Here is a 16,680-nt window from a genome sequence, read left to right on the forward strand (position 1 = left end):
AGGGAGGGAGCAGGCTCTGGTGTCCCTGGTTAGCGGTGGTCCCGGGGGTAGGGAGGACCTGCGGGACTCCGGGAAGGGAAGGGCAGACTGCTGGAAGAGCGGTGGGAACCGGGCAAATCGACAGCGCTCGCGGACACTCTAGGTCTGCGCTGCGTGCACGCACGGGGTCGGTGGCGGCTTGGCAATGAGCAGAACTCGGGGACAGGGTGGTGGCAGCGCTCTGTGGCGAGTGGGGACTCGCTTCCACGGGTCCTGAGCTCTGAGTCTGGTCGTTTGGAGAGGCGGGAGCCCGGCTTCATTGGGCCTCTGGGAGCCGGCAAGGGCTGATTGCCGGAAGACCTGGAATTCTACGCTGCTCTCGGAGCTTTCGCTGGAGGTATGCACAGAGCAGAGCATCACCAGCAGGGTCTCTGGTCGCGAGCCCATTCCACGCTGGTACCCCACTTTTTGAAAACAGATAATAAAAGTCGCTGTATCCCCTTCCTTGTTCTTGACCTCTTGAAGAATGGTCTGTGTGAACTTACAAAGTGGAAGAAAGAACCTCACACCGGGGTCTGGTTAACTATGGCAGAGTTTAAGATCACCTGAAACGGGAGGGCGCATCTCGGAGCCCTTTCGGGTGAAGTAGAGGACCAGCACCCGCCCAGCTGCGGGTGGCCAAAAGGCTGGCTCCAGTTTTGCCTCGTTTAGGCAACTCTGAGGTCCCCTGAAGAAATTAGACGCTTTCTCTAAAAACCAGGATCCCGCGGCCTGGTTTCACTTCGTGCCCCTTAATTTGTTTTTACTTCTCGGGAAGCCCTGACATAGAAGCTACAGCAAAGGAGAAGAAACCCAAAGGGGGGGGGGGGAGCCTGCTCCTGAATCCTGTCCAGGCCAGGAGTTCCTGGGAAGCTTGGAATCTTAGATCTGCTTGGCCTCCAAGAGGCAAGTGAGCTGGGATACCTCACTCACTGTAGGGCACCACCCGCTGCATGCTGAGTGTGCTGGACCTTGGAGCCTCCCAGGGGGTAAGGGGGTCAGCGCTGGCACTTGTAAGAGGCTTTCAGGGGCAAGGCCTTCTTCCTACTTCGAAAGGGGACCCATCTGTAAGACTTCAAACGCTTCTCATTCTCCCACAACAACCTCTGGGTCCTTTAAACAGGTGTGTGTGTGTGTGTGTGTGTGTGTGTGTGTGTGTGTGTGTGTGTGGCGGGGGGGGGGTGGATGGTGGGTGGGGTGGGGTGAGAGCTGGCAGAGGGGAGGGGAGGAGTTGGCTGTGGTGTCTTTTGGCCGGCAGACACCACCCAGGACCAGGGTAGGAGCCAACATTGCCTCAGTCAAGAAGTAGATACTAAGCTAGCAGGGAAAAAGGCCAAGGGCACCAGAGGGGACCCATGGGAACAACCGTTTTAGCTGACTAGTTTCTCCCTCCCTCCCTCCCTCTTTTAAGTTTTTTAATCTTCTTCTTTTTGTGGTATTGGGGATCAAGTCTGTACCTCCTGCATGCCAAACAATTGCTCTCCCACTGAGCAACATTCCCGGACCTGTCTGTTATTTTTCAAATGTAAACCCAAGAATGGGTTGTAATAATAATAATAATAATAATAATAATAATAATAATAATAATAAATCTATGTCCTAATAATGCTGTAGGAGATCTCTGGGTAAGCAGAAATTAAAATTCCCAAGTAGTGGCAAAGCAATGGCTATGGCTTCACTGTCATCCTGGAGATCCCCCCTCCCCCCGCCCCCCTTAGTGCTTCAGGGAGTAATTGTGTGACTGACATCATGGCATCTCAAACCCTCTACTATTTATTAGGGTCCTACATGCCCAGCTCTCCTTTCTTTCCTTCCTTCCTTCCCTCCTTCCTTTCAAAAGATGTGTGCCCATGTGTGAAGGCCAGAGGTCAAGCTCAGGTGTCTCTCTTCAGAAGCTGCTCCCCTTGTGTCTGAGACAGGGTCTGTCAGTGCAATCTGGGGCTCACTGGATCAGGCTAGACCACCCCGCCTGTGAGCCTCAGCCTCTTCCTGTCTCTCTCCCCAGCACTGGGCTTACAGCAGTGCTTGGGGTTATAATTGGATCTTCCCGTTTGTGAGGTAAGTAGGCAGTTTCCTGACTGAGTTATCTCCTCTCTTACATTCTTGTCTTTCTTTTAACAAAAGTTGAGCTGTGGTGGTTCACAGCTCTAATCCCAGCACTCTGGAGGCAGAGGCAGTTTGATCCTTATGAGTTCAAAGCCAGCCTAGTCTATAAATTGAGTTCCAGGATAGCCAGGGCAGTTATACAGAGAAAGTCCAGACTCAAAAACAAAAACAAAACAAACAACCCCTCCCAAACCAAACCAAACCAAACCAAACCAAACCAAACCAAACAAGCATTTATTGAAGGGTGCAGCTTCTAATACTGGGGACATACCTGCTTCTGTGAGCCTGGTGTGTCTTCTGCATCCAGTAGCCAAGTAAGAGAGATGCTTCCATTTGGCAGATGAACATAAAGTTCAGAGATGTTAGGTGACTGGCTCAGGGACACAGAGATAACAAGAGTGGAATTTGGATCTGACTTGACTGGGGGGGGGGGTGTTGCTACAACACCTTGCTTGGCAGCCTGAAGGTCTAGTGTGTGTTTGGGGTGGGGGGGTGGGGGTCTCAGATGCCTTAGAGTCCCCAATGCCTTGAGCCACCCAGAATGAATCTTAGTACTTGTTCACTACATGCTAAGCAGCAGCTGCGAGCAAACCCTGTGCCAGGCACAGGGTCCACAACCTTCAGTTCACACTGCAGGTGGGAACAGGCTAGGTAGAAGGCAATGAAGTCACAATTAAAACCAGAGACAATGGCACAGAGTGACATAAGTCGGTTGAAAATTAAGCAGGTGTGCTGGGTACCAGTGACTCATACCTTTATTACCAGTAATCTTTGGAGGCAGGGGATGGCAGACCTCAGTGAGTCCCAGGCCAGACTGGTCTACATAATAAGCTCCATGGAGCAAGCAAACAAACCAAACAAGCAAAGAGAAAAAGAGAGAGAAAGGAAGGAAGGAAGGAAGGAAGGAAGGAAGGAAGGAAGGAAGAAAGAAAGAAAGAAAGAAAGAAAGAAAGAAAGAAAGAAAGAAAGAAAGAAAGAAAGGAGGAAAGCAGGGAAGGAAGAAAGAACAGAAAAGAAGAAAGGAGGAGAAAGGAAAGAGAAAGAAAGAAGAGAGAGAAAAGAAAAAGAAAAAGAAAAAGGAGGGAGGGAGGGAGGGAGAGGGAGGGAGGGAGGGAGGGAGGGAGAGAGGGAGGGAGGGAAGATCAACAGGCCATAGACAAAGAATGGGGCTAGTCTTTAGTCAGGGTGTCAGGGAGATTCTGAAGTTTGGAGAGCGTCTACTGACACCTCAGTGACAATGAGAAGTGTCTGTGCTACGCCTAGGGATCAGAACAAGAGCAAAGGTCCTGCACGTTTCTTGAGCTGTGAAAGAAATCACAAGTAGAAGTGAGGAAGGGAGGGAAAAGCCAGGAGGTTTTCCCCCCCAGACCTGGCCTGAAGGAGGCAGCCTTGGGAGGCAGTCCCTCCTCTTCCTACGGTTCTTTGCACACTAAGTTTAATAAGTCTGGGAGCATACACTCAACTCCAGCCCCAGCGGCAGCTCAGCCTCTGCCAGGCAATTTTGTGGTGTGTGTGTGTGTGTGTGTGTGTGTGTGCGCGCGCGCGCGCGCGCGCGTGAGTGCTCGCACGCATTCACATGCGTGTTCTTTCTTTTTCATAAGGTTGCAATTTTCTGCGTGCTTTAAGGACATTAGAAGGGCGTTTGACTGCCGCACCATGCGAAACGCATTAGGCAGGCTGCAGGGGCGCTGCTGGAGGGAAGGGGCAGGTAGAGGCGGGAGCTGGCCCCTACCCTCCCTGCCCAGTGATGTGGGGGTGAGCACAGAGATGGGGAGGAGGAGAAAAAAAGAGGGGAGGAAAGGGAAGGGGAGAAGACCAAAGGAAGAGAAGAGGAGAGAGACTGAGGTAGGGCAAAGCCAAAGAGATGCCAAAAATTGACCCACACTTGTTGAAAAGCCGAGACAATTGGGCACACAAGAGGAGAAGGCAGTGATACCAGCCGATCCGGGAGAAGACAAAGGGGAGAGGGAAGTGGTGGAAGGAGGATAGAAAGGAAGCCTTCCCAGGAAACTGCAAAGGAAGACTGAAGTCCCAGGGCTCCTAAATCACCCTATGGTTTAAGCACAGATCTTGAGTCCTTTGGGGTAGACAGTAGCAAAGAAAGCGCCCTTACTTGAATGATCACCCAGTCCCCTCCTTCCTCAGGCGACTCAACACCTGCTTTTGCAGCACCCCTCTAAACCTAGGCCCCCAAGCCCCTGTGATTCTGGCCCAATGCTACTCTCTGGGACTCATTAGCCTCAGATGCCCTGTATTTGTGGTTAAGAGTCCCTGTCTCTCAGTTCTGGACACAGCCTTAGTCTTTAGCATATTCCTGTTCCTGTCTACCCAGCATTGCCCCACAGGGACACCCACTGCACTCGCAGACCTGCATTAAGAGCTAACCTGGACTGTGAGCACACACTCTGTGACTCAGTTTTCCCTTCTTTAAAATGGGAAGAATAACAACACCTCATGGTCTCACTGAGGTGCCTGGGTATACAGCAATCAGATTTATTTTCTCCTGAAGTGGGATGATTGGAGCTGCTGAGAAGTGGTGACCATAGTAGGCAGGCCCCTCCTACATCAACTAAGGCCTGTGGGTGGTGGTGCATGCCTTTAATCCCAGCACTCCTGAGGCAGAGGCAGAGGCAGGTAGATATCTGAGTTCAAGGCTAGCCTGGTCTACAGAGTGAGTTCTGGGACAGCCAAGGCTATACAAAGAAACCTTGTTTCAAAAACAAAGCAAAACAAAACAAAAAGATAATCCCCCTACAGACATGCCCATAGGCCAATCTTATCTGGGCAATTTCTCAAATAAGGCTTTCTTTTCAGCTGACCTTAGGGTATGTCAGCTAAGGCAGCCATGTTTGAGGGCAGCCATGTTTGTATCTAGCAAGTGCCCATCACTGGATAAACAGATAACAAAATGTGGTGGCTACATATTCAGCCTTGGAAATAAGGAAACCATGTCATATGCTTAAAAAAAAAAGATGTAGGCTTAGAGGACAACCTACTTAGCAAAATAAGCCAACCATAGAACAGCCAGCCATAGGACAGCCAGCCATAGGACAGCCAGCCATAGGACAGCCAGCCATAGGATACCTCCCATAACACTGCTGAGCAGGAGGTGCCTAAAGTGGACAGGAGGTGTAATTGGGATGATTGGTTTCTCCCTTTCTTTTTTGTGGTCCTTAAACATACCTCAGGGACTGGGCTACAGCATCCTGAGACTTTGGGCAGACAATGAAGTTAGCTGGAACAGTTTGTAGGAAACTGATGACCTTTGGCCAGTGGGTCACTTTGACCTGTGTTAAAAACCCTGCATACTACAGAACCTTTCAGGCTCCCTTGGTGTGGGTGTAAGAGAGAGCCCATGTAGACAAGACTCCACCTCTGGCCCCAGCAGGTGTCCCAGGCATCAAGAAGCAGCTCACAGCGGTATCTGAGCTTGTCTTGCTCCTTGTTCCTGCAGATGGAACTTATATAATTTGATGCTGATACTGGGCGTGATGAGTCTATTTCCTTCTGGTGCTGTGTTCAGTGGGTGTGGGGTTTTGTTCTTGATGCTGGTGACCTCAGCAGGTGGTGATGACTGAGCAGCAGTGTGAATGCCATTGAAACCACAGAGAGTCACTTAAAAAAAAAAAAGAGGTTTATTTATTTGATTTTTACTTTATGTAGATGGGTGATTTGTCCTCATGTGTATGTGTACCATGTGCACGCAGTGCCTTTAGATGCCAGCAGAGGGCGTCGGATCCTCTGGAACTGAAGTTACACAGGGTCATAGGTGCTGGAAGTTGAACATTGGTCATCTGGAAGAGTAATCGATGCTCTTAACTGCTAAGCCATTTCTCCAGCCTCTCATGATAATTTTATATTATGCATATTTAACACACATTTTAGAACAGTTAGTGTGCCTATACTACATAAGCTCCGGAGCTCTGGCTCCTCAGAGCATTCTCTCATGCATCTGTTTCATTCATAAGTGTGTATCCCTCTCAGTTCCTTCTTCCCCTCTTCCTGCCCCACCCCATTCCCCATTCCCCCCCCTCTTTCTCCTTGCCACAGAGTCTCATGCATCCCAGGCTGGCCTCAAACTATTTATTTTTATTTCATGTGTATTGGGGCTTGCCTGCCTGTAGGTCTGTGTGAGGGTGTCAGATCCCCTGGAACTGGAATGACAGACAGTTGTGAGCTTCCGTGTAGGTGCTGGAAATCGAACCTGGGTCCTCCGGAAGAGCATCCGGGGCTCTTAACAACTGAGCTCATGGCCTCAAACTCTTTATGTGTCTGGGGATGACTTTAAGCTTGTGATTTGCCTTCTAAGGACTGAGATTATTATAAGCATTCACCACTACACTTGGTCTACCGACTGAGTCAAACGCCAGCTGTGGACACTGATGGAAACCTGCAGATGAGGGCAGACAGGGAACAAATAGTGAGGAGATGAAAAGGAGAGGTGAGCTGGAAGGAGCAGCCAACATAAGATCCCTGAGAGGTCCAGCTAGAAGCCATGAGGCATGCCCAGGCTGTGGCTTTCTTCTTAGAGAGGGTCTCATGGAGGTCCGGGGGTCCCCTTTCTGCATGTGACAGTGCATTGAGACCCAGACAGGAATTGTAGGAAGGGATGCCACACTCAAGGAGGGAGATGGTGAGGCTGGGGCTGGAGAGTTGTTGGGGAGTATGCTGAGAGCTACCCTGAGATGAGTGTGGGTGGGAAGGTCCCTGGGGGAGCAGGGGGCCCACAGCTGCCTCCCACACTGGGAAGATATGCTCATGTGCTCAGCAAGCAGTTTCCAGCTAGGAGGACCCAGGGGGCACTTGAGAAGATACACAGGGATAAGCTTGGGGCTCTGGTTCACATGATACTCTGGGAAACAGTACCTGGGACTGTTCTGGGGGCAGCTGGCATGGATGGGGAGGGACTGTCTGTCACCATCAGTCACCAGGGCTGTCTATCAGACAGTGAGGTCCCTGTCACAAGAGCCATGCAATTCAGGAGTGGTGCAGGACTGCTTTACCACAGGGGCACCGCCAGCCTTTAGTGTCACTTGATAAATGACAAAGCTGCGTCCCAGGTGACATCTGCCACATTCTTTCTGCAGCCTCCTATATCCAACGCACAGGGTCATCTCCTGCTCTTGAGGTATCCATGATGGTGGGCAAAGTAGGGTACGCTCCCTCTCACTAATTCTGTGGGCACAAGGCTGAACTCAGTGTCACTCTCCTGGAAAGGCCAGTCCACTGGTATGTGTTGTAGGCATTTCACACTGTCAGGCCCTAACCCTGTTAGGGTCCCCTGAAGGACAAGTCCCTGTTCATAGCTGTCCTTACCACAAAGTGCTGCTTGTGATTTTTTTTTTAAGTCTCAGTGAGTGACTCATACATTTAAAATTATTTTAATCTATTTTACACTCTGTATAAATGGGGCTGTGTGTTTCTATTAAAGGTATATTATTTAGGCTGTGGGGAACATGACCAGAAGGGACTCTGCCAAGGTTGGGGTGTTTATGGTGTCAGAGAGTGGTTGGCAGCATGGGGCACAGCTCACATGTGAACTATACGGTGCGCCTTGGCTGGGTGGCCCTGACCCACTCCTTTGAGGCACTGCAAACCTTGTAGCTTGGGCACTTGGGGTTTTGAGCTCCCTTCACCTTGTTATGTGCTCCAGATTGGTGACAGTCATTTCTAAGGTCCCAGAAAAAGGTTAATTAGGAAAGAGTGCTGTCAGATCTTGGTGGTCACATCCGGTTTCAAGTGGCCATTGTGTGGTAGACTTTCAAAGCTGCAAAGTACCAGGAGTGTGCTAAGGACACACCCACCTCCACAGGGAGGTGGAGAGGGGACCCTGCTATCCCTCTTGCTCCTGCCTCTTATCTAGATCCCTTGCTTTTTGTGTGCTTGTGTGTGTGCATGAGCATGTTCAAATATTTGAGTGTGCATGTGTGTGTGCGCGCGCGCGCGTGTGTGTGTGTGTGTGTGTGTGTGCCTGTGTGGGTTTATGTGCACTGCATGTGTCAGTTAGAGGTTACAAGGTAGCATTAGAATCCATGAACCTGGAGGTTGAGGCCGTTGTAAGCCACCTACTGGGGGTCTGATAACCAAATCTGTGTCCTCTGAAATGAAATGGATTACGGATCCATCCCCCAGTTTCCTTCCTTCCTTCCTTCCTTCCTTCCTTCCTTCCTTCCTTCCTTCCTCCCTCCCTCCCTCCCTCCCTCCCTCCCTCCCTCCCTCTCCCTCCCTCCCTCCCTCCTTCTCCCTCCCTCCCTCCCTCCCTCCCTCCCTCCCTCCCTCCCTCCCTCCCTCCCTCCCTCCCCCCTCTCTCTCTGTTTTTAAATAAAGAAAAAAACAATAAAACAACACCAGGAGCTCTGCCTGGACAGGAAGACTCAGGGATCCACCTGTCCCCACCCCTCCAGGTCTGGGATTATGAGTGTCGCTATGCCTAGAGCCCGCACTGTTTTCATGAGTCCTGGGGATCAAAAACTCAGGCATCCTTTCTGGAGATGTCTCCTTGGCCTCTTCTTCCTCCTCTTCTATTGCAGCCCCTCAGCCACACTGGCCACTTGGCTCTCCATCTTCCACCTGCTCAAGGACTAGGCAGAAGTCGTTCCTTCTACCTGGAATGTTTCTCCAGCCCTGCCCAGGCAACCCCTTCTAGCCTCTCACTGCTGCTTAGACTCTCAGAAGTTGTCTTCCGGATCCATGCACTTCCTGGGGTCTCAGGTGCTACACCCAACCCAGCCCTGTCACTGTCCCTGGTGTGCCTCATAGCTGACATCCTACCCACAAGGATCTGCTTTCAGTGACTCTCCAGACACCTTTGTCTCTTTCACTATATTTATGTCCTTGGCTCTAAGGATTGGGTTGTGTCTGCAGAAAGACTATAGAAAACATAGAATGTGTGTTGACAAACAGAGTCACATTGCTTGGTGAACCTATGCTGTCCCTTGGAGTGGGGTTGTTGGGTCAAAGAATATGCCTAGTTCAGCTTTTCTAGACCCTTCCAGACAGCTCTCCAAAGCAGCCACATTGTCTTAACCTCCCTCCATGATCATTCTAGGTATGCAAAACTTAGTCTGTAGCCAAGGATGATGGCTGAACTCCCCAATCCTCTTGCCTCTACCTTGTATGTGCTGGGACCACAGGCGTAAGCTGTGCCCACCTCTATCACTGGGCTTTCTGGCCCTGTCTTTGTGTGCTCACTCCATTCGTTTGTTATCATGTGGAGAGGCAAGCTACTTTATGAAAAGGTTCAAGACTGCTCCACCATCTTCCTGTTGGGATGACCCCTCCTTCCTTATTGGATTTAGGAATCCTTTCTATACACTGTGAAAACCCTCTGCCACTACCACAATAAGTTCCAATACAGATGCTGGGGGCGGCAGGGCTGGCATGTGCCTTCCCTACATGTGTGTCTGGAGCTGGGAATGAGCTTGGATCAGCTCAATGAAGTGGAAACTTGAGGGTTCTTTGGAAAGTCGGTTGGATGCTGTTTTGCTGGGGCAAACACATGAAGGAAAGTTTTGTTAAAGTGGACACAGGTATTGGTCTGCTTTACATGGCATTTGTTGGGACTCCATAGAAAGAACTTCACCAAAAAACTTGTGGTGGTGTGCTGCAGTTTCTTGTCACTTCCAAGGACTTGGGCTGATTGGATGCACGTGCTGAGACAAGGCACAAGTGATGTGTCTATCACCTGTCAATTAAAGCACCTATGGCCTACGGCTTAGGCAGTAAGTAGAAGTGGGACATCCAGGAAGCAGGAAGGATTCTAGGAGAGAGCCACCAGGAAAGATGTAATGAGGCAGACAGACACACTATACCTAAGCACAGGTAACCAGCCATATGGCAGAATGTAGGTTACAATAAATGGGATAGTTGAAGTTGTATCTGGTCAGAGAAGAGCTTAGCTATATGGCCAAGGGATTGGTAACTATATTTTCAGTCTGAGTCTTATTTCTGAGAGCATAGGACTGGGAGGAAGAACCAGGTTTTAGCTTCTACAGGGTGTGGCTTTCTCCTACAGGTGAGATTGGCTTTGGCGTCTTGTCTGCTTAGCAGACACTACACAGGCTATAGCTTCAAAGCAGCCCTCTTGCCCAGTGCCTGCCCCTGGCTCACCTTACCGTTGACACTCTGCTCCCTGCCTACTGGTCAAGGGGACTCCTGCTTCTTTAAGGTTCTGTGTAGAAGGCGTCTCCTCTTTGCTCTCCGTCAGGCCTCCACATTGATGTTATGGCCATCATGGACTGTGTATCTGTTTCCCTAACCATTTGGGCACCCTGGTGAGAGGGCTGGCTGTCCTGCTATCTAGGAGACCCAGCCACTGTAGCCACCACCTAAGTGTTCTGGCAATCCTGATGAGAGGAGACCACAGGAAGAGTCTCACCCTTCAGCTACCTGGCTGTGCTACCTTTGGGTTGAGAGGTACACAGTTCAGCTATGCACATCTCTGCAGGCTCTGGACTGCTCAAGGCTGCCCCCTACAGGGGGAAGGAAGGTTTGGATCTCACATTTCACTCACTAACTTGTGAGTAGCAAGCTAGGAATCTAGGTTTCTTCTAAGAGAGGCAGCCTATCCCCTCCACAGGCGGCCCTGAGGACTTGGGACTGAAGCACACAGTGTGCTGTTGTCTGTCCTTTATATGTGGGTTCTACAAATGCCAGTGACCTGGGGTAAGTAAGTAAGAGAGCCATGTTCTATCTATCATTTTCTTCTCTCCCCTACCACCGTTCTGATGTGTTGAATGGCTGGGCCTTCACCCACCCTTGTACAAAATGTGTGTTATTCTGAAACTGGGTCTGGCACACACAGGCCCCCTGACCATGTTTTCTAAGGAAATGAATGACTGAAGGGAACTTTTCATGTAGGTGGGTGGGATTTCGCCGCCACCATGCTGCTTGTGATGTGGTATTTCTTTCCCACTGTACTATGGCTTCTCAAGACCTATTTGTGGGCTGAGAGCCACACAGCCTGCTGTTCCCAGGAGGTGCTTGGATGTCCCTACCACATCTGTCTGTTTTCCCAGTGGTGACAGAGCTGTCTTTTTTTTTTTTTTAAGATTTTATTTAATTTGTATATATGATGAATACTGTACTCTTCTGACACACACTAGAAGAGGGCATCGAACCCCATTACAGATGGTTTGAGCCACCATGTGGTTGCTGGGAATTGAACTCATGACCTCAGAAAGAGCAGCCAATGCTCTTAACCTCTAAGCCATCTCTCCAGCCCTGACAAGGCTGTCTTGACCCTCTGTTCCATCCGTTAATACACCTGAGGCTCTGAGTCAGGAAGGATGTCCTTGGAAGCTAGACCTGGGGGCAGAAGTGCCAATAGGAGTACGGGGTACATAAGCGCATTCCATTATGTCGTTCTCTGTCTCGGGTAGGGCCAGCCATGCCCTACCCGATGGCTCCTTGTGTAGCATCTCCAGGAAACAGTAGCAGGAAAGGACAAGATCAGATTCAGTGTCGAGGCTCTTTATGAGTGAGGCTGAGTACAGACTCCTCCCTACCCCCAGCCCCTGCCCCAATCCTTTCTGTGACTAATTCTGGGAAGGACCGATATGTCACCAGTTAAGCCCGCTTTGGAGGCTGGAGGGGAAGGGCTGAGAGATGACTGTGTTTGGAACCCTGACACTCTGCTCCTGGATCCTGAGCACTGAGGCCAAGTAGAAACCAAGTAAAAAGCCCTTCCCCAAGGTAGGATTTGTGGCCAATTCTGAGGCTGGCTGTGTTTATCTCCTCTTCTCTCCAGGCCAGCAAACTCCAGGAAGCCTCCTGCCTTCTTCACAGTGCTATGACACAGCTGTGTGCTGTCTGTCACACGGAGCGTCTTACATGGTGCTGGGGTCTGAACTCAGGTCTGCATGTATGGCAAACGCTGCTGACTGAGCCATCTCCTTGGCCTTGGTCTGGCTTAGGGGGCACTCACAGGGACAAGATACCCTCAGGAAACTCGCACGCAGGCACCAATTCCAGTCACGACAGACATGGCTACAGCAGTTGATAAGGTAGTTCGGTCCTGAGCACCTTCTACCAAACACGAGAGCTGGTGGCTCAGGCTTCAAGGTTCCATTAGGGTTCCTGGAACCATGACATGTATGTCTCAAGACCATGTCAGGTATATATGGGACAAGATACGATCAAGAATTCCAAGAGGAGAAATAGTAACTGAGAGCTCTAAGTCAGCTTCCCAGAAACGTTCAATCACGGATGGTTCCCTGGTTTTCTGACCTGAAATTCCATTTCACTGACAAGGACTCATCACTAAGGAGGTAGACATGGATGCTGGTGGTAAAGCAAGCTAAGGGGCTCCTGTGGCAAGTTACCATGGGGCATACCAGGGCTTCTTTTCTAGAAGCCAGAGAACCTGAATTAAAGGAACCAGTGTCTGGTCTCATGCCAGGATACCCAGGGGGTCTCTGAGCTGGTCAGGGGCAGGCACTGTTTGGAGTCCTGGCCACTTTTCCCTTACCCTTTGCAGTGATGACATCAAGCCTTATCCTATGGCTCTTTGTGAAAAGTCTCATTATGCACTGTGTATTTACCGTCTGTCTCTGCCAATCACAGAATGTACCTGATCGAGGTTCTTCTAGTCCTGAGCTCAAGCTCAACAGGCTTGCTCTAATCTTTTGGAGTAGGAGAGGCCTTGTGGAGCAGAGACACAGAGGATGAACCAGCCACAGCCAACTCACGGACCAGGCATAGGAATAGGCTGTTCTCTCATAGACTGTGAGCCAGGGGCAGCGGCTGTGATGTAAACCACTAAGTTTTGCAGGGGGAAGGGCCCCCAACACATCAACAATTAATTGATACATCGTTACTCTGCCCACCCCTACCTTCTCTAATCTCTTTTGGGGGCTGAGGAACTCTGATTTTCTTCTCAGTCAGGAAAGCTGCGCTTATCTCTCTATGCCGTGTCTACAGAGCCTGTCTTGCAGAAAGATGCCCTTTAATGCCGGAAGCCATCTCTGTCTTGGCTTCTGCCTTCTTGTCCGCCTCCTGAACTCTTTCTTCTCCAGGGACTCGGCTTCCTGGAGCCGCAGAGATGGAGCTGTACAGACCCAGCGCCCGGACTGCAGGAATTGATTATCTTACAGTTCTGCAGGTCAGAAATCTGAGAGCCAGGTGTGGGCAGGGCTGCTTCCTTCCCAGGCTGAGAGAAGAGTTTGTCCCCTGCCTGCTCCCAAGCGTCTGGAGATTTGTTGGCAAGCTTTGGTGTTCTTTGGCTTGTAGACGAATTGTCCTTGTGTCCTGGTGTCTGCGTCCATTTTTTTCTCTTTGTCTCTATTTTTTTTTTAAAAATGACAAGTTCCCATAGAGTCCGGGCTGACCTCAAACTTGCTATATAGCCCAGAATAACTTTGAATTTGTTACTCTCTTATTCCCACATTCTGAGTGTGGAATTACATATGTACACCACCACACCTGGTTTACCCAGTGCTGGGGATTAAACCCAGGGCTTCGAATATGCCAGACAAGCACTCCACCAAATGAGTTACAGCCTTTCTCCCATCTTCCCTTCCCTCTCTTTGTCTTCAGTACTAGGGTTGGGATCTAGAATCTTATAAGAGGCCTCTATCACAGAGCCTTCCCTCCTGTCCCTGTCTTTAGACAACATTCCCCTTATGCAGGTCTGAAGTGGAAACGTAAGGGTTCTTTGGAAAGTCGGTTGGATGGTGTTTTGCTAGGGCGAAGATGTGAAGGAACATTTAGCTGAAGTGGACACAGGTGTGAAAGGCTAAGGCAGGTTCGTGATTCATGAAAGCAGACACATGCTAAAGCAGGCATGTGATAGGATTCTTCAATAAGGACAGGCACGTATTGGTCCACCGTACTTTGTATAGTTGAGATGCATTTGTTGGGACTCCATGGAGAGAAATGCACCAAAAAACTTCTGATAGTGTGCTGCAATTCCTTGCCGATTCTAAGGACTCAGGCTGATTGGCTGAATGAGTGATGTCAGTAGAGTCTGATGCACACACTGAGACAGCACATGTGGTGAGGCAAGAGCCATGCTGAGGCAAGAGCTGTGGAGAACACATGATGTTTGGAGGGTATAAATAGGACTCAATGGACAATGCAGGAGTCTGAGCTTGGCTTGCTTATAGAGCTAACTGTACAACGCTTATGGGTCTCACGGCTTCACTGATTCCCTGGGAGAGGCACAGTGGAGAACTTCTCCTGGCATTCCTCCTGGTTCCTCCTGCTGACTCCAGTCAAGGCTGAGGCCTGGCTGTCTCTGCTAGGTAGTGCCATGGCTGCTGATTCGTGTTTGCTATCCCAGCGCTACTAAACTGGACTGCTGGTGTATCTGTGAAGTGTTTGCAAGTGGATGGAGCTGCTGCTGCTGACCTTTGAACTGAACTGCTGGTTTCCTGACAGCACAGATGGGAGTTGCTCCAAAGAACCTTTCTTTCTTCCTTCCTTTCTTTCTTTCTTTCTTTTTTTTTTTTAAGATGTATTTATTTACACTGTAGATCTCTTTAGACACACCAGAAGAGGGCATCAGATCCCACTACAGATGGCTGAGAGCCACCGTGTGGCCACTAGGAATTGAATTCAGGTCCTCTGGAAGAGCAGTCAGTGCTCTTAACTGCTGAGCCATCTCTCGAGCCCCCAAAGATCCTTTCTAAGCAGGCCCTCTTCCCCCATGTCCTTTCTTTCCCCTACCCCTGATGGGTGGTGGGCTACAGAGGAGGCTAAAGCACGTAAGAACCATCATTTAAAATAGGTTTTGAAAAAATTAAAGTTACACGGGTCTCCATGTGTAAATTTCTCCTTTCTCTAGGGATTCAATCATGTATATTTGGACCTGGACTACACCAGGGTGCCCTCATCTTGGCCCTATCTGCAATACCTCTATTTCCACATAAGGATGAATTTTAAGATCCTGGGCATCAGGGCTCATGATGGTTAATACTGGCATATATATATATATATATATATATATATATATATAAAATTTATATGTAAGTACACTGTAGCTGTCTTCAGACACACCAGTAGAGGGTGTCAGATGTCATTACAGATGGTTGTAAGTCTCCATGTGGTTGCTGGGATTTGAACTTAGGACCTTTGGAGGAGCAGTCAGTGCTCTTAACTACTGAGCCATCTCTCCAGCCCCCTAATAATGACTTTTAACTCTAGAATCACCAAGGAGACAAGCCTCTGGGCTGCCTGTGATGGATCATCCAGATTAGGTTAGTCCCTTGACATACTTATGAGAGGTTATCTAGATTAGGTTAATGGAGGTAAGGAAATCCCCCCATCTGGATCCCAGGCTCTATAAAAAGAAGAAAGTGAGCTGAACAAGCCACTTAGTCCTCCCTGTTTCATAATCTGTGGATGCGGTGTAGCCAGTGGCTCAGCTCCTGTTGCTATGGTGAGCTGTCCCACGGTACTGTGGGCCAAAACAAGTCCTTCCTTGCTAAAGTTTTTCTCGTCGTTTTGTTTGTTTGTTTGTTTGTTTGTTTGTTTGTTTGTTTTTTCCACAATGAGGAGAGAAAACCATGGCAGGACCTCACTCAGCATGTGAGCGAGTGTCTGGTGGGACAGGGTACAAAGCAGTTCTTCATACCTGTGCTTGAAAAGGGTCAGGTGTTGTGCTGAGGGACAATGACTTTGAGGTTAGGCACCTCGGAAGAGTCCATGCCTAGACCCTCAGCCCTGGCGTCCCCTGTGCTATCTGTATGATGGGCTCTTGAATGGAGCATAGGATGTAGTAAGTGCTCAGTAAAGTTCTCTGGGTTTTATCACAACCTCTGTTCAGACTTTCCTCTCCCTCACCCTCTCTATTGACATGTTCTGTTCTTGACACATGAGCAAGTCGCTGGCACCTTCAAAACATATTCTGCAGCCACCTTGCAGCTCCCTTGTGGTGCCTGATCTGTCCTCCCTGTGGTGTGCTGTGGTGTAGGCATCTCCCGGGCTGTCCCCATGTGCCATACCTTCCACAAGGATCCTGGGATTGGCCATGGAAGCAGCCATAGCCCGTGAGATATTAGCAATAAACAAGTGTTCTACAGGCAGAATAAGCAACTCAGCCGGAGAGTGTCTGGTAGGAGTGCTGGGTCTCCGTGTCTGGTTACCATGTTGTCAGGAAGTCCAGGAGACTCCTGATATCCCAGTTTGAATCTCCCGGGGTCTGTCACTGCCCTGTAGCCACTTCTTGGGGGCCTTGGGGAGGCCATGCTCACCCTGAGGTGAGGTGAGGCCAGTAAGGAAATTGCGCAGTTACCTCAAGGACTATTTGATTATGTTTGTCTCTTAATTTTTTTTTTAACACAGTCTCACTCTGACTCAGGCTGACCTAGAACTCTTTTCATAGCCCAACCTGGCAAACCAACTTGTCATAATCCTCCTGCCTCATTTTCCTGAAGATTATAGGTGTCTGCTACCACCATGCCTAACCTCAAGGAGGTCAGCAAACACACTGGATATCTCACTCAGATGGCCAGGGGGGTCTCCTCCACCTGCTCATCCCCCTTTCTCCTTTTGGGACTCTTCTTCATGTTTTTCCCTCCCTCTGTAGAGAGAGTGTGTGTGTGTGTGTGTGTGTGT

Source organism: Mus musculus, chromosome 13 (assembly GCF_000001635.26).
Source record: "Mus musculus strain C57BL/6J chromosome 13, GRCm38.p6 C57BL/6J".
NCBI lineage: Eukaryota > Metazoa > Chordata > Mammalia > Rodentia > Muridae > Mus > Mus musculus.